The following is a 24,355-nucleotide window of genomic DNA, read 5'->3' on the forward strand; positions in this document are numbered from 1 at the left end:
AGCACTCCACTGCACTGCACTGAGAGCAAAGACCCCTCTGGATCACTGAAAATAGATACAACTGCACATTATGAAATCAAGACCCGACACTTAAAGACAAGCCCCGTCATCCCCATTAGAGGATTTGATAAGAGATGGTTGTGAAATTCTCATCCAAACAGAGTGGGGATCCCCCCATTAAACAAATGACATTTTGTTTTTTTTAGGATGAGGACTAAAAATTCACCATTTTCAAATTATGTTTATGGTTATAAAAATCATCATTTATGAAATCTGGTAACAGAATAGACGATCCAATCAATTCCCAAGTCCTGCCCTACTTTTTTGTTGTTGCATATCACTTCACCTGGAAATACATCACATTACTAAAGTAAAATGGGATGCAAACAGAGATTCACACTGACTGTAAAACATAAGCATAACTGTATAAATTATGAAGTCTGGTTTTGACTGTGAACCAGCACTAAATATTGATATTTTACTACAAAGCATTATGTTCATTGGTTAAATGGCATCAGCAATAAGTTATTAGCTTTTATAAAAGTGATAGCAAATCCCAATGCTGCAACTGCTAAAATAAACTGTAAAACAAGACTAAACAACATATTTTATGAAGCCCTGTCTATACACCGATCAGCCATAACATTAAAACCACATGCCTAATATCGTGTAGGTCCCCCTTGTGCTGCCAAAACAGCTCTGACCCGTCAAGGCATGGACCCCACAAGACCTCTGAAGGTGTCCTGTGGTATCTGGCACCAAGACATTAGCAACAGGTCCTTTAAGTCCTGTAAGTTGCGAGGTGGGGCCTCCATGGATCGGACTTGTTGGTCCAGCACATCCCATAGATGCTCAATCGGATTGAGATCTGGGAAATTTGGAGGCCAAGTCAACACCATGTTCCTCTAAGTTTTTAAGCAAAAAATGCTACAGTAGCTCTTCTGTGGGATCGGACCAGACAGGCTACGCCTTCGCTCCCCACGCGCATCAATGAGCCTTGGGCGCCCATGACCCTGTCACTTTTGGTAGGTACTAACCACTGCATACCGGGAACACCCCACAAGACCTGCCGTTTTGGAGATGCTCTGACCCAGTCATCTAGCCATCACAATTTGGCCCTTAAACTTGCCCATTTCTCCTGCTTACAACACATGAAATGTTGTTCACTTGCTACCTAATATATCCCACCCCTTGACAGGTACCAATGTAACAAGATAATAAATGCTATTCACTTCACCTGTCAGTGGTTTTAATGTCATGGCTGATCAGTGTATAAAAGCACTAAAAGGATAAAACAAGACTGCCATTTCTGTGGATGTGTACAATTACCTGATGAGCAGAATAAAATTATCTCTGTGAATAAGTGTGCTTTAGAAAGCTTCTAAACGTGTGTTTCTTGGAGTGTGGAGTCAATGTGCCATTCCCAACCATCTCCTGTCTGTGAGGGGCTTGAGCAGAGCTTGCCAACATTCTGTTGAATTAATAGCCTCAGCTGTGGCCTGACGGGAGAGGATAACAGAGCCATCCAATAATGTGATGTCCTAATCCTAAAAACATTTATTATGACAGGCTCTATTTATGAGCCACTGTCTAAAATGAATAATGGAAAATTGAAAAAAAAGAAAAAGTTTTACAAAGAATCCACATGGTAAAAGTCAATAAGACAATGGATTAAATTTAATTCAAAATATATGTTTTCCTTTTCTGAAAGTTTCTGGTAACACTTTCTATTAATCCTGTTGTCACGGTAATATTGCAGAGATGAAGGACCCAAACACAGAGATGGAACTAAAAGGCTTTATTAAACAAAGAGAAAAAATACAAACAAAATCTCTCCCAATGGAGGAAAAAGTAAACTCAAAAACGAACTAGTAAAATACTAGAACCAACCGAAGACTTCTATGGTCAAACTGACAGATTGGGTGCATGACACACAAACTCAATAACAAACAAAACAAATGAGAGTAACACGAGACAGAGGAGAGTTTAAATAGAGGAGAAAATAAAGGGACACAGGTGCTGCAGATCTGTTAACGAGCTATGCAACCAGCATTGCTGACATGACACACAGACAGAGGAAGGAGGGAACCATCATGGCCAGACTGTGACACCTGTATATTCATTCTAAAGGTATATTCATTCATGCCATTTCAATGCTTTGTAATACATCTTAAATTGTTGTTGCCATGTATAAATGTAACCAAAATATAAATACATAAATTTAAATGTAATTTGTATTATTCATGGTTACACTTATTAGGTGTATAATGCATTATAACATATGATAAATACAAAATTGCTGTCTTATAGCATGTGTTATAATGCATTATACTCTTTAAAGGTGTACTTTTTTTGCATTTAACATTAATATAAAGTACAGTATGTGTATTATTCATGAAAAGTATAATGAATGATAATAAGCATTTTAAGGCATTATGAATAGATTTATAATGCATAAAAAATACCTTTATAACTCATTAGACACACATATTAGAAAGTCACCAATTTCTTCCTGAAAAAATAAAAAATAGGGCTTAAACAATTAGCTTGCATGATTCAAAGTACATAACAATACCTGAATTAAATTTATTCCAACATGTAGCTCTACTGATTATGTTTGTTCAGCCGGTCAGGTGAGTGATTCTTATTCACCTCTCTGCTCTGGTGGCCATGGCAACATAAGACTGTATGACACTGACAACTGATGCTCCAGCACAACCATGACAACCCTGACAGCAGTGCCATGCTGTTATCGCAATGAGGGCTACACTATGATGATGGGTTGCCACTGTGAGTGATGTTGTAGTGAGGCAAACAGCCACCAACCGTACTCAGGCCAGAACGCTCGTTAGATATCCAAAATCAGAGCAACTCCTTCACTCACACACACACATGAGAGGCTGGAATACCAGCCCAGCAGACAGGAGGGCGGAAAGTGGAGCGTTCTCAAGGACGCCTCAATGACGCTCTGCTCTAAATGAAAAGATCCAGCACAGATCTGAGAAGGAGGGAAAAAATAACAGCTAACAGGTTCCTCAAAACAACATCACTATGTGAGCGCACTTCCTGTAGTATGAAGTGTTTAAAAGCAGGACATATTAATCATCACCAAATACAATCAGTATTTTAACCCATCTATCTATCTATCTATCTATCTATCTTAATAAGATACCTAATACATTTTGATGCATAAATCTAATCCTAAGGACCCAAGGTGACACGGAGAGTCTAAAGTAATAGAATTCATTATTTGACATCATGTGTGTGTCAGGGACAGCAGTGTGTATTAGTGTCCGCCATGACAAATAGATGAAAAGATGGGAGAAGAAAGCGAGAGTGAGATGAGGGAGGAACTGATGGCCTGAAGAGGGGACGAAAAAAGAACAAAAGATAGAGAGAGAGAAATGACATGCCAATTGCCATCACATTCTGGGATCCTCCTCCGCATTTCCATTCATAGAAATCCACTGCTCTCTCTCTTCCTCTCTCCCGCAAACACGCACGCAGTCGTCACTACCTGAGGGGGAGGGGTGCCGAGGTGGGGGGCTCTGATTGGCTGGGGCTCTCTAGCATAGCCAAGTTGAGCCAATGGGAGACGTCTGTTTCCTGAGCAGCACATAGGAGTCAGAGGCATGCAAAGGAATGAGGATTAGAGGAGAGACAAGCCTTTTTTTGTCTCCTCAACCCTCAAGTTACAAAAAATAAAATAAAAATACGCTCCTCTTCAAACATCAAAGCGCTGAGCGAAGTGACGTATCTGTAGTAAGCCACTAAGATCCTGAAACATGTTTATGCAGGGCCAGAGAGAGAGAGTAAGTGAACGGAAATTATGCATAAATGGAGTGGCTTTGCACTGACATTGGTCATGTTTTCAAAATTAAAACATATTTTAAGAGTGATAGTACAAAAAAAGGGGGCAGTTGAGAGAGAAGGGAGGCATGTGTGTCAGGGAGCCTTGCTTTGACGTCATTCTGAGGGACCAAGCTTCAGAACGCCTAACGCTATATAGAGTCACACTTCATATCAGGTGACATATGATGCATTGCACACTAACAGACACAATACAACCTCCTGATAGACTTACACTGAATATAATGTAAATGCATTGGCATTGCTAAGGACATTATTAAGCTGCACACACACACAGATTCAGAATCTATTCCCTCCAATGCAATATGATTGCATGATTAAAATTAAGCAACAAGGTACAAGAAACCATGCTATTTTAAGAATATAGTCATGGCTATGGAATGAGGATCAGTGCTAGCAATGCCGAAGTCATGGGTTCGATTCTCAGGGAGTACACATACTGAGAAAATGCATAGCTTGAATGCACTGTTAGTTTGGATAAAAGCGTATGCCATATGTGCAAATGTAAATGGCTAAAATATGCTTCTAGGCATGATTTGCAGCAGACTTTATTCAAATTTTTCAGAGTGTGGAAATCCATGTGTGCATTTCTTTGCTGCAGAGTCTCTGTGTAGCTCGGCATGCATATTGTAACCCACCTACTACTGCAAAAGCAAGTCATACACACTCACACACACATACACATGGTTCTCAAGTGGGCACATTAACTTTCACCGTCCTTGACTATGTAAGATCCCCCAAACACTTAACATCACAAGTATGTGAGTGTGTGTTTGTGTGAGGATTTTCCTTTTCACACACAGCACCTCCTCTGAGATTCCCTTCCCAATGAGCCTGTTCAGTCATGATCCATGGTTATGATGTGCCATCATGATGAAGTATCACTATAATAAAGACTGAATTGTATATTAAACGTTAGAGGTAGGGGTAAAAACACTATTTAAAAAAATATTACGATATTTCGCCTCAATACTGTGTCGATATTCTAACACCATGAAAATACTTTTTTTTGTACAATTTTTCACATCAATACTTTGGGTGATAAAGAGATTGAACACCAATCAGAGCAGGAGAGTGAGAAGACGTAACATACCGTGGTATCAGGTCAACAAACACTTAATTAATTCCATTTGACCAAAATAAAAACTCGGAATGAGCTAAGCATACCAACCACTACTAAAATAAGTCTATAACTTGTTTCATTTGTAAGGATGTCCAAACAATTTGTATATACACCTAGACTGTATGGGTTTACAGACACTACGTTTTGCTACTTCTATGGCTCTACGATGAAGTAAAGCAGGAAGTTCAGCACTTGTTGTGCAAAGCACCAAGTCCAATGAAGGCGAATGATAAAAGAGTGAGTTAAAGATCGCAATATACCGCAGCTTTGAACCACAATAAGCTAAATATAAAAATAAAAAAAATCACAACATTATCGAATCGCATCACAGATATTGATATAATGTCGTATCACCAGGTCCCTGCTGATTCCCACAGCACATTGTGCAAAGCACTAAAGAATGAGAAACAAGATCGCAATATATCACAGCTTTGAATCGCAATACATTTAACGTCAACAGGGTTGGGAGGGTTACTTTTGAAATGTATTCCACTACAGATTACGGAATACATACTGTAAAATGTAATTTGTAATGTATTCCGTTAGATTACTCAAGGTCAGTAATGTATTCTAAATACTTTGGATTACTTCTTCAGCACTGGTAGATTTTTTCACTTGTCTTGACTATAAAAACTCTTCCAGTACAGTAAGACAAAATACACATGTTAAAAATACATTCTCTGAAAAACCTAAATATCTTATGCAGTGTTGTTTCTAAAACAAGATAATTTAAATTTATCTTGTTTTAAGGATCTTTAGATATTTGTACAGGAAAACAATACAAAAATGATTATCAAGAATATGATTTTTGCACTCATATCAAAGGTCTTACTAGAAAAAAGGAAATTATGATCTAACGTGAATTTTCTTGATAATAAATATGATTGTGCCTGGTAATATGTGCATGTAAAATGGCTAGAAATAGCATTTTAGCTTAGCGTAAAGCTGACAATTTACACAAAGTTTATTTCTATTTCTTCTGCTCCAAACTTGCTTCAAACGTACTTCTCTGTTTGCTCGTATGAATGTAACACTTCATAAGAAAGTGTTTCACCGCTGTTCAAATGCACTTTGGATCACATCATTTATATGTATAAATGTTTTCCATCTGAAAGGACTAAATATTAAATGAAACAAATGACTATAAAATGCAAAATAATCTCTTCAGTAATCAAAATACTTTTTGAATGTAACTGTATTCTAATTACCAATGATTTAAACTGTAACTGTAGTGGAATAGTTACTTATATTTTGTATATTAAATATGTAATCCCGTTAAATGTATTCCGTTACTCCTCAACCCTGAACATAAAGAATTGCAATATTATCATATTGCCAGGTCCCTGCTGATTTCCACTCCAACTAAACATGCCTGACATTAATTTTAATGAGCACAAGGGTGTGTAACTATACTGCCTTATGTTTGCATGTGTAACACATCATGAAACGGAGTGTCCCCAGTTTATCAAGTCTCGTAGAGGAATTTTTCAAGTGCTGGTGGGTGAAAATGAGCTTGTGAGTGCCTGTTGATAAGTTGTTGTGTGTGTGTGTGTGTGTGTGTGTGTGTGTGGATGACTCAAGGGTTATTAATAGCAGTATGCAGAATTAACACCAAACTAAATCCTCTTCCTGTCCATCACTCTCTTTCTCTCTTTCTATCTATTGATCACACTTACACCCACGGTGACCCACCCATCCTCCTACATACACACGCACACACACATAAAATAACAGCTTGCCTAAATAAAGCCTGTTCTGGGTCAAAGACCTTAATGAAAACCCCCTTTTCCCATCATTCCTCTCCTGTTCAGTATAGGATCTCATAGTCACTCTTTTGGAAAGGAGGGAGGGAGAGAAAAGAAAGCGGTGGCGTCATCACGCCCACGCATCGTGCTAAATCCGCACTTTTCATACTCTTCCTTTGACCTGCCTGCTGACGTCGTGCAGGTTGAAAAGCTTTGCATACCTTTACTGGCAAAAGTAAGGAAAAGCCAAATAGATAGAAAGAGAAAGAGAGTGAGAGAGAGAGACAGAGAGAGAGAGAGAGAGAGAGAGAGAGAGAGAGATATATCAAGAACAAGGGAATGTAAGACATATAGGCAAAGATAAAGATGTAGTGAGTAAGAAACAGAGGAAGAATGGGGCTTTATTGGGAAGGACTTCTTTATGAGATCACAAGAAGTCACTGTGTTATCTCAGGTAACAGATAAAGGTGGTGTACACAGCAAAACTGGGCCGCAATAAGCATCCTGACCATAGTGCACTGTACAATATGGCTCATATTTTCATGACAGTTTTTAAAGTGTAGTCGAGCGGCGATTGGTTTTAAATGTCAGAGTGTTTCATCCATCATTGTTTCTGGGTATTCGGTTAGTGGAGGTTTTGTTCTAATAGGTCTTGGTGTACTGGAATTCATTACAAGTAATAGAATTATGGCCATGCCGTTATTTACAGCAAGGAATAAAGAAGAGGTAGATCTTTTCATTGTAGTTGAAGGTCTCCAAAACCTTCTTGGAATTCTTAGAATGAAGAGATGATGATAAAACCATATTTTCATATTTTCTTAAGAAAATGAAAGTGGTGCTTGCCCGTACAAAACTCCCCACCATGATGCAAGGGTAGGTGATCTGAAATAATATGATATTAGGTGTTCAGAGTGTTTTTAGCACATTGTCATGCAGTTGCTGGGGTGTTCTGGGTGGTTGCTTAGTGGCTGCTTAATGGCCCAAGTCAAAATAGTCCACCCCCAGTTTCTGTGATATTCTGGTCCCAAGATATGGTTTGGATCCCTCTTTCAATGTAATTCTTTTTTTTTGCCGTTTTATTGTCAGCCGGATGAAAATTGCAAGTCTGTTCTCTTAGAAAAGTAATAGTACACCTCCCCTTAACAAGCAACACAATTTGTGGTATTATTCATGCCTGTGACAAAAATGGTGCAAAAATGTTACGCAAGTTTAATACTTAGATTTAGAGGTTTAACCCTGCTTATGATGATCAATAGTAATAGTGATGCATGCCTTACAAAGCACATTATTTAAAAGGTAAAGCCAAAGGTTGTCAACAAACTTATCATACATTTTTATTCTTTAGCTCAAATCCAGCTTGTATTTTAATATATTAATTCAAAACTATAGTGCTTAGAAAATAAAACTATAGGCTATAGGGTTTGACTGCTTTCCCTTAGTGTTTTCGATCTCCAGTGTTAACTAGACCACAGGACTGAACAGACTTGAGCTCTAGTGTTGGAATCTAGGCCATCAGCCCTCCAAACTGTCCACAGACATGGTCGCCATGCCATCTGGGCACAATTGCTGGCAAGGCGGCTCTATGTCCGATTCCCCATTGGGGCCAGAACACAGCGGCCTACAACCCTGGCTGGAGCACCGCCAGCTGAAGCTCCAGGCTCTGACATAATACCACATGCAACTCCCCCACCGAGACACCTAACGAGGGGACGCTCCCGAGAGAATCAAATCATACCATTCCTAGACATCCTGTTGTGATTTAAAAAAAAAAACAAACAAAAAAAAAAAAATGTCAAAAACACCAATAGACAGACAAGTAGGGCAAATGAGGCAACGGAAATGGGAAACGCCAAGCACAAAGGAGATTAGGGCTGAATAAACCAGCTGACTAAAGCCTGAGAGAGCATCTCAGTACAGTCGATATGAACTGCATCTCTCAGCTCTTACGGAGTGCTGATCTCTAATACTTCATCGGAAAAACATGAAAACTGCATGGATGTGATTGGATTTCCTGATGGGGATCTGCTGTGCCTAAATGTAGATGAATGTCTAAATGAAGCTGCATAATCTTAACTCAATCATACTCATAAATCCATGCATATTATCTAGAACACTGTAAATATAACATAACACATTACTGTGATATAACATGTAGTGAAACATCCACTAAATACACCATATCCAGCAGCACATTGGGTCTTTTTTGGTCACTGTTCAGTATCGGGTATCACAATACTAAAATGTCAGTAGTAGATACAAATACCTGTAAAATAAAATAAAAGCTCCAATAACTAATAAAATCTTTATTTAAAGGATAAATATTGATATAAATATGAACAAATTAAATTAACACAGCCTTACAGAATTTGTCAATAAAGTAAACATTTATTAAATTGAACAATTATTCAAGTAAACAGTCAATAATATAGAAAAAAATAACAACAAAAACAAATTAAGCCATTATTCATTACAACTGAAACTGCATTAAGACTGGTAACGCTACATCCTTTTATTTTAGTATCAACTTGGTACCGAACTGAAGTACTGATACTTAATGCTTATTCTTATACATGCTGATAGTATGATGCCATAATCTGGTGAAAATTATGCTAATGTTATTATTATTACACCCCCAAAATCTTTTACAGCCATAAATGAACAAAAACAAATTATAGGCAGTAAGCCAATTGCCATTACAAATTATAAAGCCATATTCAATAGTGTCCAGTCGGTTGTTAGGTGATATTAGGCAGTTGGGTGTAATGTGGTCATTAAAGAAGGTCTTTGAATGTTTGGTATCTGTTTTCTACTGCACATGAACTGTTAATGAGGTCTGATCAAATATTAGGCAGCATCTCATCTTCAGCTAATGCAGCTACTGTTTAACAAAAAGCACTCAATCACATAATTCTGTTTTTGAGCAGACAGCGAGATGGCATATCATAGGACGTGTATTGAGTCGACAGGAGAAAATTGAGTCTGGAAAATTTGCTTTTCCCGCAATGCATTTGCCAAACAAATTCCTTTTAGGATTATGAAAAGCAGGGTTTGGGTTGGGACGGAACAGACTTGTAGGGATTTCACTTGGTAAATTTTTTTTTTTGATATTGATATTTGTTTTTGTTTATTAATGAATAAAAATGTACCATAATTTTTTGAAATATCACTAATCTAAAAAATATTGGATATTTAGTACATTTTACAAAGGATATAACCACATATTCAAGATTGAGGGACCAAAGGTAATAATGTAAGTATCAACATTGAAAACCCAAATAGGTCGACCAATAATCTGATATATACATTTTTAGTAACATATGTGTTTACCCAACTAACTATCCACTAAGTATTTGTGCTTTCTAACAATTTGATGACGAACCATATTAAATTTTTTGAACATAGAGGACAAATTAAATCTCAGTCTGCCAGTATGTATGTTTGATCATTTGAAGGGTAAATAAGGTGAGCAAGTGGGCTATGAAATCAAGTATGCAAGTCTATTTGAGAACAGATGACCTAGTTGAGCCAAGGAGGACGGTAATTTAGGCTGTTGTGATACTGACGCACAGTTCTACCTTCTGACCAAAACTTCTGTAATGGCTTTCAAATTCATTTTTCACTGCATCTAGTTTACAATTTCCATTGGAAAATGAATAGTGAATATATAAATTGCACTTTTGGCCTTTTTGCCACTTTGATTGATACAGATAGTAGAAAAAGACAGGAAATGATGTGGAAATGGCAAATGATGCAAGCCAGATCAAACTCATGATGTCCGCATAGGCACCAAGGCTCAATGTGTCAGAGCACTTACATTGTAACTGCTAGGCCACAACTTGAACAAACATAAAGATTTCTATCAATGTTATATTGGTAACTACACATCACATTCACTTTAAGGCTATTTAGTTCACTTGATAACTCTTTTTTTTCTTATGACGGCTAAAGGCATACACGTCTCCTATTAGCTTTAAAAGGTAAAGCCAAAGGTTGTCAACAACCTTATCATACATTTTTATTCTTTAGCTCAAATCCAGCTAAAAAACTTTTAGAGTAAAAAAGTTCATGCTTTCTCCCACACATTATTCAATGTGTGCCCCGTATCTGACGTCAACAAACATTGTGTTATTTCACCTTTGACATATTTGGTTTCCTGCATTTACAATAGTTTGGCCATAGAAGGGAATAATAACACGAAAAAAGGGTTGCCTGTCAAAAAAAATAAAAATAAATAAAATAAAACATTAATGCTATCTACATTTGTATATTTAAATAGCCCGTTTGCCTTTATAGGTAGCTGTTGTCTTTCATATTTTTAAGAGGATCTCTCTCCTGTGCTTCTGTGTCCTTCAGCTGTAATATTTGGCCAGAATAACTTTAGAGGTTGTTGACAACCACAAGAGCAATTTTTCAAGAGAAACTAGGGCACTTGGAGAAACTATACGCTTTTAAGTGCACTTATACGGCACTGAGAGTGGCATTTGTGCAACGGAAAACACTCTGTTACTTCTTGTTCTGCCCGAGCCAATCACGTTGCTTGTGCCAAGGTCATCTCCATGGAGATGACAATGCTCAGTTCTTGAGGTGAGCCATCTGAATTTTCCAGTGACTCTCAAAAGAACACATACATTTCTGTTATCATCTGCCAGTTGATTAACTTTAAATCCAGATACCAAACAGACAGGTCATCTTAATGAACAAATCTTATTAGACAGGCACGATGATGATGTTTTGAGATTTATTTGGTACCTTTTAATACCCAATAGAGTATATGTAAGCCTGTGTTATCACAGACACTGCACAGGAAATATAATCCAGGCTATTGACATGATTTCACATTCTTGCCTTACAAGCATCTACAAAAACAAACAAGCCTCTGTACCTTTAAAACCCTGCACTAGGGATGTACAAAACCACATATTTTCGAAATCGACTAGTCAGCTGGTTTTATCGACTAATCGGTCTAAAACTAATAGACAAGTCAGTTGTTGGATGTCCATCACCATCTCTAACCTGAATCATCTCAAATCAGATCCCTGATTTGGGGCAAAATTAGGCTGGGCTTGCTCAATCACCAGCTGGGCAGCCAGTCAGTCTAATTTTTAGAACATAAACCCTTTCTCACATAAAAAAAACCTCTAGCCCTATTGTCTTCCAGCCCAGGATTAACATCAAAATCTGCAGATTACCATTTGGACTATTTCCCAGCTCTATTTGAATGATGACAGTCAAAGAGTCTGGAATTTCTCAGAAAGCAGTCAACGTTTACGTCTTGATTGTTAATTTCGGATGTTCATGCGAAGGAATTAATAAGTGACATGCAGATTATTACCCAGTACGTTTCTGCTGATTAAGAGTTATGCAAAGAGAGATTACAAGCGAGCGCAATGCCACGACTTTGGAAGCAAGATGCTTAGAGCTGCCCTGGGTTCACTGTCACCGATCTACAGTAGATATAAAATCAGAGTGGCATAAATACTGCCATACGGCAAAATAATCATAATGCCCAGTTAGCACTGCATTTGTTTGGAAGAGTGCAATCACATCAATACACTAAAAGGGGAAATCCACCCAAAAATTACTTACATCTGTGGAAATTACTCTGAAAGCAGTAATCTATTGCAGAATGACATGTGGGAAGTCATATGAGCTTGCAACAACATAAGAATGAATGCTGACTGAATTAAAATTTTTGAGAGAACTATTTCTTTGACCCTGTTTCCACCTGGTATTAAGATGTGTCTCGGGTGATCCGATCACATGTGGTCAGGTGAGGCACATCGCTGTTTACACCTGGTCATTTAAATGCGTTTTTCTGTGACCACTTGTGCTCGGATTTGGAGGTGAGGGACTCTATTTCATGACGACATACATCAATCACTATGTCAGTGTGTAGCGGTGCTAGCTTGTATGGTGCCCTGGACGAAACCTGCTTCAACATGCCCCCAAAGTTGTTGCCCGGGGTTGTGTGTGTGTGTGTGGGGGGGGGGGTCTGTGTGGGTGCCTCGTGCCGCCCCCCCGCAAGATGCCGCCCTGGGCAACTGCCCATATCGCCCATGCCAAAATCTGCCACTGAGTACACTGTATACTGTATGCAGGCAGTAGACAGCAATGCAGCTCACTAGATTTTGGAACAGACCTCTTGTCAGAGCCTGTCGACTAAAAATGTTGAAACAGTGCACACACACATGCTATCATGTTTGTGCAACAAAATGAACTCATTGCTTTAATATCAAGATGTGCACTTCTAGCATTACACATATATTTCAAGTGCCGTAAGCCCATATTACACAAAGGTTCAGTTACTGTGTGTGTTATATTTGAGCCCAAATCAAGTATGCAATTATGTTTCTTGAGAGTGTACCCTCAGGATGTACTAATTACACACTGGAGACAATCAGTGAGAGGGACTATGTGATAGTTGCTCTGTTCAGCGTTGACTTTGCAGTTTGCTCAGACTTAAAAATGAGCATTATGAAATTTATACTTAGAACAAGCCTTTCTTTCTGTAAGTATACAGGGCATTTTAACCTTACACTGAATTTCAGGTTAATCAATGATAACAGTGTGCCCTGGCTATACTGCAGCCTGAATCTAAATGAGCTAAATTAGGTTTCCTGTAGCTCAACTGGTAATAACAATGCCAAGTTTGTTCATGCTTTCGTTTGTGTTTGAATGGGGAGTGTCCTGAGTTAACCATACAACCTATTATCTCTCCCCTCTCTCTCGCTAATACACATACAAACACAAACATGCTTGTTTTTCTATTATGATTGGGACTCTTTATCGATTTCTAGTGTTTCATCTACTGAGCTAAGAACATTTTACATCCTCTAGCTAGCACTAAACCTTACCCTCACAAAAATCTGTCTGCATTTTTAGATTTTCATTAAAAAATTATGTATGTTTATTAAGTTGGCTGGTCCCGACAATGTAGGTGATTTTGGTCTTTTTTTATCCTTGTGGTAGGGCTGCACGATCATGACAAAAATGTATAATTGTCGATTATTTCCACTGATATTGTAATTTTAATTGTAAATTTTGATGAATAGAATTTACATATGCTTATTTTGTGTGGGGAAACTGCATGATATATTCTTTATGTGGCCACACATCCAAAACAAGCTGAGAAAAGAGGTCAGCGCATGACGTTTCGATCTTCTATCAAGCGTCCTCTCGTTGTACGGAATCGCAGTTCAGAATTCACCTTGAACTTTGACACGCTGCGTTGAATAAATTGCTTCTCATGAGCTAATGATTTCGGTCTCTCGCGTTTGGACGCGTTTGAATGGGAGTGAATGGAGCGTCAAGTATAGTGTGACCAGCAATTAACGCAACAATACTATGATACTAGGTTGTTGTCACTGATATGCCTTTAGACTAACTTAAACGACTCTGAGTAGCCATTGTATTCATGCACACAGTGGTAAAAAAAATATGATGTAAATAGAGAATATTGACGCAATGAGACTAGACCTAAATGGAATGTTGTAATCGACAGTTTTTACAATTGACCCTTCGCTAAGCCCTGCCTTAAAAGCGTTTCTGACCAATCCTGTCTTAGCATCAGTTGCCGGGCCGCCATTACTCTGACATGAGTTTGCTATTTATTTCCCAATGAGAGCCTATGGGAGTGGTGTGTGTTTAAGTAGTTTTAAGTGGGATTTTATCAAAATTATCAAAAAAAATTTAAATGTGAAAAGACTTTAAAACATGATGTTGCCGGGTCACTTATAGTAATAGTGACACAAGGTACCCAGAGAGGATACACAGTGTTTTTTCTTTCTTTCTTTAAAAAAAAAAAAAAAAATCTTTAAATAAATATTGAGAAGAGCATGCAATGGATTAAACTGTTGCAGTCCTCATTCCCAAATGAGCATGAATTGGCTAACACCAGCGAGGACACCTCCAAGGTAAATTAAAGCTAATAACTGAACGCTAATTTATTTATGTATTGATTCATGTAATAGTAAAAGCTATAGTAAACAACAGCATCAAATTTTGTGAGTTATGAGATGTTATAAGCAGTTCTGTTCACTTACATTAATGTTATCAGGTGTGTTATTGCAATCAAATGACACTTTTCTCTTTTCAAGTGACTATGATAATAGTTTTTCTTTATTCTGATTCACAGTCTTCAAACAGATTACTGTGTAATTTAATGTTACAAATGGGGAGTTCCGCAGAGCTTGTCAGAGCGAACGATCGTAACCAAGGAGGGTGGAGCTTAGCAAACAGTCAATTAGTTAATTGTGGCAGCTGTAATTGGAATGTCATTTATTTTTTATTAATTGTGCAGTCCAAACTTGTAGGGGCATTTAGTCCCCACACTGTAGGCAAAACCTAACCCCCCCCCCCCCATACAGTATACTGACAAGAGAACACGTCATCCATGGCGTGTTGATGCATGGGGAGCTGACTGTCCGAAACTGCAATGATCACTGCTGACGCCATTCAAAGAGTCAAATAGAGTGTGTGTGTGTGTGTGTGTGTGTGTGTGTGTGAGAGAGAGAGAGAGAGAGAGAGAGAGAGATGCATGCATATCAGACTGTACAGGCACAGCCTCTGGCACTGATACCTGTCCTTGTAAACAGAGAAGATTGACAAATTGGCTTTACTCTGATAGGAACACTTTGACAAACTGCACTTCTTGTTTAAATAATATCAAATGTTATAAAGAAAAGGAACCACACAAAGATTTTTTATACATTTTGCATTCCTTTTAGGGATACATGTCAAATTTGCCTAGCTAAGAGTCATCGGAAAGCGATGCGAACAGCCTTAAAACCACGGACTGGATTATGTAATCCACCAGCTGGCAGATCTGTTGTTTTGTGCAGCGAGATCATCTTGGGAAAACCTGCACAGTCACAATGCATCTCCGAGCAAAATTACAGAACATCTATAAACAAGGCCTCTTCCTCATAAGGCTAATGAATAATATGTGAATCAGCAGAATAGAAATTAGTACATTTACACTGCAGTACGTTTCGTTGTCTTAAACACTTGCTCTGGTGGAGGTCATTCTCTTTTTCTCCAAAATATTAGTGTAAAAAGTAACTAAAAACACAAATTCTTTGTGTTAGAATATCAGCACAGTATCGTGAGATAAAATGTTGCAATACTTTGAAATGTCGATTTTTCTCCCACCTTTACTTATATATACATCTATCTTGTGTACTTTGGTAAACACAGATCTAAACAACACAATGATGTAGCTTGGATGCAAAATGGACAAAAGCGGTCGTGTCTAAATGGTAACCCTCTTTTTTCATGTGTCATGTGCAACATTTAGACACTGTGTTTATTATTTATTTGGAGTCTTACAGAAACTCTACACCTAAACTTACCCCTAAACCTAACCCTTACTTTAAGCCTACCCCTAAACCTCACCCTAACCTTAGTAGCTTAGTGGCAGCAAATGCGACCATTGCAAGACTTGCGCATTAGGAGAGTTACCACCTAGATATCATCGACAAGAGGCTGAACAAAGGTCCCGCCTTTTTTCCTCTTTCAAAACCTAGGCTTTCCTCTAAAGTAATCACATTCTAAAAGACCCACAAAAAGCTCGGGTGCCCCTCTCTCAATGATGTGTGATGAGTCACAACCTAAGCTCTGCGGTGGTCCAAAAATGGTTCACTGATGAGTCAGAGCTTAAGCAGAGAGAGAGAGAGAGAGAGAGAGAGAGTGAGGTACATCGAGGCACAGCGAGGCACAGCAAGGCACTTGACAGTAACACAGTGGCTAATCATGGAGCTTTGGGGCGGCTCTGCTCGTCAGCACACTGCTTATTATTACTCAGCCCTCACGCGGTACACTCAACCAGTGCTGACAACTGAAGGCCACTGCAGAGGCGGAACGACGCAGCACACTATCTCCAGTCGGCTAATAGCTCTCTGCAACTCAGAGGGGCCTCACTGTCACTGTTTGCTTATTCCTTGTCAGAATGTTTGAAATGTCATACGATATGCTACTGTGCCTCATCTCTATCTTGGTGTCTTGAATTAATTACTTGTTAAAGTAGACACAGGTGTGGAATTCAAAATAGAACAAACCTGGAAGTCTCCATGATGCACGTCAAGAACTGTGCTGGAAAAACTGGAGAATCCATATAGAAGATACTGGCCGAAGCAAAAGCAGAAAAACAACCTTACTCTGAAGGTTTCAACAATAACGTCTCAGCAAATAAGCAATCAGTGAAAAAGTGAGGAGCACTGGCTTTCTAAAAGCATAAATTTAAATGCTTGTCCAGACTGGTTAGGGCTGGTGTAGCTGGGGGAACAGAATAGCCATGCTTAAACTAAGCTCGTTGACCAGCATGGTACATCTGATGAAGGTGGTTGGCCAGTATGGCCTTGCTCAATAAGCTAGTTAAGTTGCCTGATAGGACACCACCACACCAGCATCTAGTGTCATAAAACTTGATATTTAAATTTTCGGAAGAAAATGCTTGCCTGTGCAAGTCACTGCCATGATGCCATGGTGTTGTGGATGGTTGCGAGGGTATTGCAACGCAATTTCTAAGGTGTTCTGAGTTGTTTTTGGAGTGTGCCTATGCAGTTGCCCGGTATTTTGGGTGGTTGCTAGGTGGTTGATAACTGGCTCAAGGCTCGAGTGCCCTGCAATCTAAGCTGTGGGATTCTTTGGCCCATTTTTGTCCACCAAATTAAGTCTGCAAGTTGATTTGATTTTCAAAGCATATCGCTCCTCAACAACCTGCATTATTTAAGGTACAGTATAATTCAGGACCATAGCACAAACAATTCAGGTCGAGTTACACCCAAAGTATATAGCAGTAATATTAGTGATGCTTTCCACAGCAAGCACCAGAAACAAAATATATTAGGGCAGTATAATTAGTCAGGACAATCAAGAAATATAAATGCATTTGTTGGTAATAATGGCAGTCAATATTCACTGTGAAATTGCACTGACTTGATGTCCATGCATGAACAGGTATGAAAGTCTAACTTCATCTGACACTGGGTTTAATGGTGACAAGCTGAGACCCCGAAGCACACACATACTGCAATAAAAGGGCTCAGACTGAAATGGATCTCCTGCTCAAATGAAATAAGTCTTGAAACGACACAGAGGGCCGCTCTAGGATGAGGGGGTGGCAAGCAGGCAGCAGAATGTCTCACGGCAGGGGGCGCGGGTGCTTGGCTTTGTGTACAAGCAGAGCGTTAGCCTGGAAAGTCAATAGCAAGGCCACTGTATTAAATATGTAGATGCAAGTGGCGTCAATAATGCAGATTTTTTTCTGTGGTGGCAGGAGCCACAGTCATCCTACACCAAACGGCAGACACTAAGTTGTTCTACTAAAGTGGGTTTGACAGGCCAGAACTGGATCATGGTGTCCACAAAATTCCTATCACGTCCTGACCCAGATGTGAAGTGAAACTTTTCTTTTTTGAATTTATTCCATCACAGTGGATAATGCAGAGTCTACCTGGCTGCTGTTGAGTGAGGTGTTTGTATGCTAAAAATTAAGGATCTTGGCATCTAATGCAAAGGGTGTAGGTTTTATCGCAAACACAATCAGAGACAATAATTCAAGGAAACAAACAGCATATCAGCTAACCCGGAGCTAACAGGGACACCAAAATATGCTTTGAACCCCTGGAGTCTCAAAACAGTCTTAATAATGAATTTATTTTTTTTTGCCAAGAGGGAGTTTAACCTGTTCCATTGGTCTGTTGCTCTACATTTCCACACCAGTTTGCTGGATGCATTGTAATACAGCATCCTGATGTTATAACCCTTTTAAGACTATTTTGGACCAACATGAATTGCTATGATGTTCCAAGCTAGTTTATGCTGGTTAGAACAGGTCTAGCTGCTGGACCAAAATATAGCTATGGAGTTCACCAGCAAAACTTACAGTAGTTGATGAAGCTACTGTAGTTGACCAGTATGGTTGTTCAAGAGGAGCTGGTTGACCAAGGAAGTCTTGTTGGTTAGGCTAGTCAAGAAGCCTGGTGGGAACACCAGCACACCATTATCCCATGATGGGAATCAGCATAATATGGCTAAAGATATAGTATATTTATAGTATGGCATCCATTTGCAGCCAGTTGTGATACTGATGTGCAACTATTGCATAACCCGATTGCTGATTGGATTAACTATATAAAGATTCTGGGTCGTACAATAGACCACACGTTTCCACCTTATTTAGCAGCGTAAATTTAGCAAACTTTATTTTATTTTTTTGTAAATTTATACAATTAAGCTTTGTGCTATATTACCCTGGAATTAGTCTTAAAAAAGTAGTTACCACAGCTACAATATTATTTCTAATATAGCTTCTGTGGGAGTGACAGTAAATTTGGCATCTTCTTTCTTGACTGTCATAATCCATCACTCTCTGTTTTTTGTTTTCTTGCTGTTGGGGTAAATGGGTAAGCAAAAATATTAGTTGTTGGGATCTCCCATTCACCGTTATAGAAGTTTACCCTGAAATAGTTGACTTCAGCATTCCAAAACCAGGAAATGTGAAAAAGGTCTGTTAGAGCTATGGATGTGTGTGGTTACTGTAAATGCAACCATACTGTATCTTCAGCCTTTGGACACAAAGATCTGTAACTATGAAAAGTTAATGGGCAACTACGAGGTCTTGAAGCTCACTCAGCTGAAGCTAAGCTAGTGTACTCAACATTGCTGTCAATCATGAACCAAAACCGCAATCGATGACTTCTACGGCAATGTTACAACTAGAATACAAGTGATCAGGGGTGTCATATAAGCCTCTGAAATTCTACGGAAACAACCCAGCATGGACAAATCCAATTCTGAACAACCGGGGAGCTATAGTCACACTTCATATACTTATGGACACTTGAAAAGGGAAGAAACCGGAATAATGTTCTTGTTTTCATTTAGAACATGCTTTCCCATCCAAAGCAACATGCAGTACACTAATTGCATGGAGAAGAGTCTTTAAGGGACAAAGATGATAGAACAAGATTGTAATTCCAGAAACCCTTTAGGTCTTTGGTCAACTCTACTCGAGACTGAAACTGCAACCTTTATGTTAGCTCCTTAAACATCAGGCTATTAGAACACCAATATGAGGTGTCTGTAAGCTGAAAAGCTCCAGATTCAGGGAAGCAGTGGAATGTAGGTCACTTTACTCCTCAGCCTCCACACAGCCCCAGTTCCATAGCTCAGGGACTATAGGTAGAGAGTAATGATCAAGGGAGAGGATACACATACACACACTATCACACTGTATTGGGTCATCTGCTCCAGCTAGTCCACTTTCCTGTCCTTTACAAGGTCACTTTCAGAGGTTGTTTAATGAAACCAGAACACTTTCCACAGGGCGGTGATTCATATTCATACTGATCATAATGGTATGTTAGCAACTGTCTGTCATTTGGCTGAGCATTCCAATACAACAGTTGAGTTGCATTGCACTGTAATACTTTCGTGTAACCAAGTTAATTGAGATGTACTATCTCATTTTAAATGTTACAAATTTAAGTTTAAAGTTTTTCCAAGCCACATTTGAAGCCTGTGCTTTGCACACCTGTGACCGCACATCAACTGAATTCTATATGCATCAAGTTGCTTGACAACCGTAAATAGTTTACAGTTATGCTGATTTCACACCCTTTATGAATTACTGAAATTATGAGCTGGCAATTAAGAAGTTCTTTGTAGCTTTGTTGTTAACAGTTAAATATTTATCACAACATAAATTCATTATTGCACCTCTATATGTTGATGCAAAAAAGATGCTCCGGGTAATGATGGCATACTAAAATGGCATTTCAAACAGAAATATGTGTTCACTACCTTTAACTACTGGCTGCTGCCATATTGGTCCTTTTACATGACATCTCAACTGCCAAGTCAGAGCTTTCATAGAAATTTTAATTTTTTGCTTAATTAAAAGTGTAATTAAGAGTTCTTTGAAGACGTGAATGCTTTTTATAAATCGGAATTATGTTTTTCAGAGAATATGACATTTTTTACCTTTTGGCCTTCACTTGTTCATTTCAAATGGTCCTGTGGTGTGACAAATAAATGTTTAAAAGTAGAGATATTCCATGTAGTGTTTTAAATTAATGAGGTAATGAAAACTATGTGCATAGTAATAAATATTATTGACAATTATTAAACTACCATAACATTTTGAATAATTGTGCAAAACCATTAGCAAAATGCTGTTTAAATTAAATTTAGATGGAGTGCTTCACAAAAGTATTTCATATCAACTACGCCAAAAAAAAAAAAAAAAAAAAAAATAAGCCACTCGAGGTTGTGAATGAACCTGCAGTGTTGTAAAAACATTTTAACCATAGTAAAATCACTGCAATGCACAGCCTTGAGTGGCTTATTGCTTTATTGTACTGTGCACTTGCACTTGCAAATAACAAACACTAATCTGGACGAAGTGTGCTCGACTCCACCACTTCTGACCTCAATGATATTCAAATGGGTAATCCAGACTGTGTAGAGCTCAGAGAGCCATTAAAGCCCTTTATTGTGGACTTTGACTTGAACTGACAGAGTTAGGGTTGCAGGGAGACCCTGTGCTGTGGTAGGGTTTGAGCAGGCCATGCCGTGTGGCACTGCACTGCTCCGATGACGCTAGTGGAAGGCAACCCAATGTAATCCCACCACAGCCTGGTGACTAAGGGATTACCATAGCAAGTAGTTTTCCATCCCAGGAGAGCCCTGCAAAAAGGGCAGGTCAGCACAATATAGAGGAAGAAAGAGTGAAAGAGAGGAAGAGAGAAACAAATCCAAGGGCAAAAAACAGTGAATTTCACGAGACCTGTTAAGAACATGTCCAGGTTTCCAGATTACAAGTCTACTTTTGAATTGCGACATTATTCTGATGACAATTATTCATACAGTTCTAATTACTGTAATAAAAAAATCATTTTCATTATTGCAGTGATTAAATAATTATTTATTATTTAAATTGTGAATATGTATTATTTATATTTATATAAATACATAAAATACATAATTTTGTTCAGTTGTATACATATATTTTACAACTCATTGTTTTACAGTATATATATATATATATATATTTTTTGTACTGCAAAACAGTAATGAAACTTACCACTGTGAATAATGGTAATTACAATAATTTTAAAGTAAAATATCCAAACGTATATGGTAATGTGAAATTGTGTTTAACTGTCATAAACATATGTCACACTAATCTTAATAGTGCTAAAAAAAGGCTTAATTTTTTAATGCAAAATATAATCATTTTTGTTCTTTAGTTTTTGGGATGAAATATGATCTGAATGTGTTTTCGTGAGATTCACCCAGAAAGCAATTTACACTGGATGTATACAGGAATCTATTTAATATACACCTGCATATTGGTTAAAAATGTACATCATCAATGGTCGACAAGTGAGTTCTTCATCGAATTCAGTACATACAGTACTTTGAAAATACAGGAATTAAGACATAGTTCTACTACAGTATATAACAAACCCAGAGTGCAAAGAATCCCAGGAAAGAACGTCATAACAATGCAATGATTCTTCTAAATGCCATGCCTGATTAAGGGTTTCAAAGCTTAGGTATTTTTAACACACTACACTTCTTAAAGTGTGAACTTTGCCTTTTAAAAGTGCGCGAACCATACAGCACACCTGAGCGCACCAGCTCAAAACAGAATGAAAAGGAGCCTCCGTCTAACCCACTCAGATTAATTGCTCTGTGACTGCAGAGAAGCCAGGAATCAATCATATTTCCATTCAATTAGCCAGCCAGCAGTTTGAAGGAGGTGATGGACCTCTTTTAAACAAATGAAAAACACGCAGGAAGATCCGACCTTGGAGGACCTTTGAGAGAGGTTCTGCTGGCAACTCTGCGCTCAGAAGAACGTTGCACAACACTTTGAGTGGTCGTGTTTTTGTGGTCAGAGGCTTATGTAACCTTGCACAGGTGCTTTTTATTTTTTCTGTGTGTGATAGACGGAAAGCTTGTTGATGTGAGGACAAAACAAATGTAATGTAATACATAACACTAACCAAAATCCAGAAAGACATGGCATAGAACAAAGATGGCATGCACTTACAGGCAAGTCCAAATCTCTCTCTCTCTCAACAAGCTTTTAGTTTCTAGTTCTTCCTCAAGGTACAACAATGCATTAGGAGCACTTGGCTGCATTTGAATTCAACATTAACTCAAAATTTACCCTATTTAATTTCTTATTACACATGGTGTTATTGTGCATTACATGTTTTATATATATATATATATATATATATATAGATACACATACAGAACTATGCAAAAGTCTTTGGCACATAAGATGTTTCACAAAAGCATTTGCCTTAAGATGGTTATTTACATCTTCAGCTTTAGTGTGTCAATAGGAAATTGTAACGTTGGCATCAGGAGTGGAAGAGAGGAGACGCAGGAGCAGAATCTTTAAATCCTTTAATTATACACACTGGAACGGAACAAACATGAAATCTTAACATCAAAACTAAGCACACTATAACACTTCAAGGACTGACAAAGGATGAACAGAACTAGAGGGTATTTATACAAAGAGAACTAACGAGTGAATGGAATACAGGTGAGGATAATAAGAAACAGATGGAAGTGATGAGGGCAGTGCACTATGGGAAATGGAGTCCGGGGGAAAACTTCAAAATAAGAGTCTTTGAAGAAAAGGAGGGCGACAGACTGTGACAGAAATATAAATGTTAGACTCCCAAACATTACTTTTGCAAACAGAAAAAATTAGAACAGAAGAACAGGGAGCCCTGCAACAGATGTCATGGCCCCCACAATGCCCCCCACTGAACATTGTATCTGTCTGAGATTACATATAGAGACAGAAGCGATTGAGACAGCCTAAATAGATAGAAAAACTATGGCGAATTCTCCAAGAAGCTTAAGACATCCTATCTGCCAACAACCAAGAAAAACTGTGTCCAGGTGTACCTAGGAGAATTGGGGCTGTTTTAAAGACAAAGGTGGTCACACCGAATATTGATTTAGCTCTTTTATGTTTACTGGACTTTGTATGACATTAAGTGATACATGAAAACTATTTATTTCATTATTTTTAAAGATACCCTCACTATGCAACATTTTTCACAAGTGCCTAAAACTTTTGCACAGTACTGTGTGTGTGTGTGTGTATATATATATATATATATATATATATATATATATATATATATATATATAAACATTTTTGTTTGTCAATGTGAAACTAATTTACAGTCTTCATGAGTGCTCTGAGAGAAGCTTGCCTTCAACTTATAATTACAATTTTACCCTTTGTGTTCCATAGAAGAAAGTTGTGAGTGAGTAAATGATGACATTTAATTGTCATTTATTCCTTTAACCAATAGCCAAATAGCCATTTAGGCACTGTTTTAGGCTACTGTTCTAGGTAATGCAGCCTAAAATCTTGTCAATAGATGACAGTAGTTAAATGCCATTTAAAGGGATAGTTCACCCAAAAATGAAAATTCTCTCATTATTTACCCACACTCATGATATCCCAGGTGTGCATGACTTTCTTTCTTCACCAGAACACATTTGAAGAAAAACAGAAAAATATCTTAACTCAGTAGGTCCTTAAAGTGCAAGTGAATGGCGATTTCTATTTTAA

At 38.1% G+C, this 24,355-nt stretch overlaps 1 protein-coding gene across 1 annotated transcript in view; it reads right to left on the minus strand.

Annotated features, from left to right (window-relative positions):
• The window catches only part of LOC127432903 (protein phosphatase 1E-like), a 55,783-nt gene that overhangs the window by 17,999 nt on the left and 13,429 nt on the right, over positions 1-24,355 (minus strand). The window lies entirely within an intron of this gene.

Source organism: Myxocyprinus asiaticus, chromosome 42, assembly GCF_019703515.2.
Source record: "Myxocyprinus asiaticus isolate MX2 ecotype Aquarium Trade chromosome 42, UBuf_Myxa_2, whole genome shotgun sequence".
Classification (NCBI taxonomy): Eukaryota; Metazoa; Chordata; class Actinopteri; order Cypriniformes; family Catostomidae; genus Myxocyprinus; species Myxocyprinus asiaticus.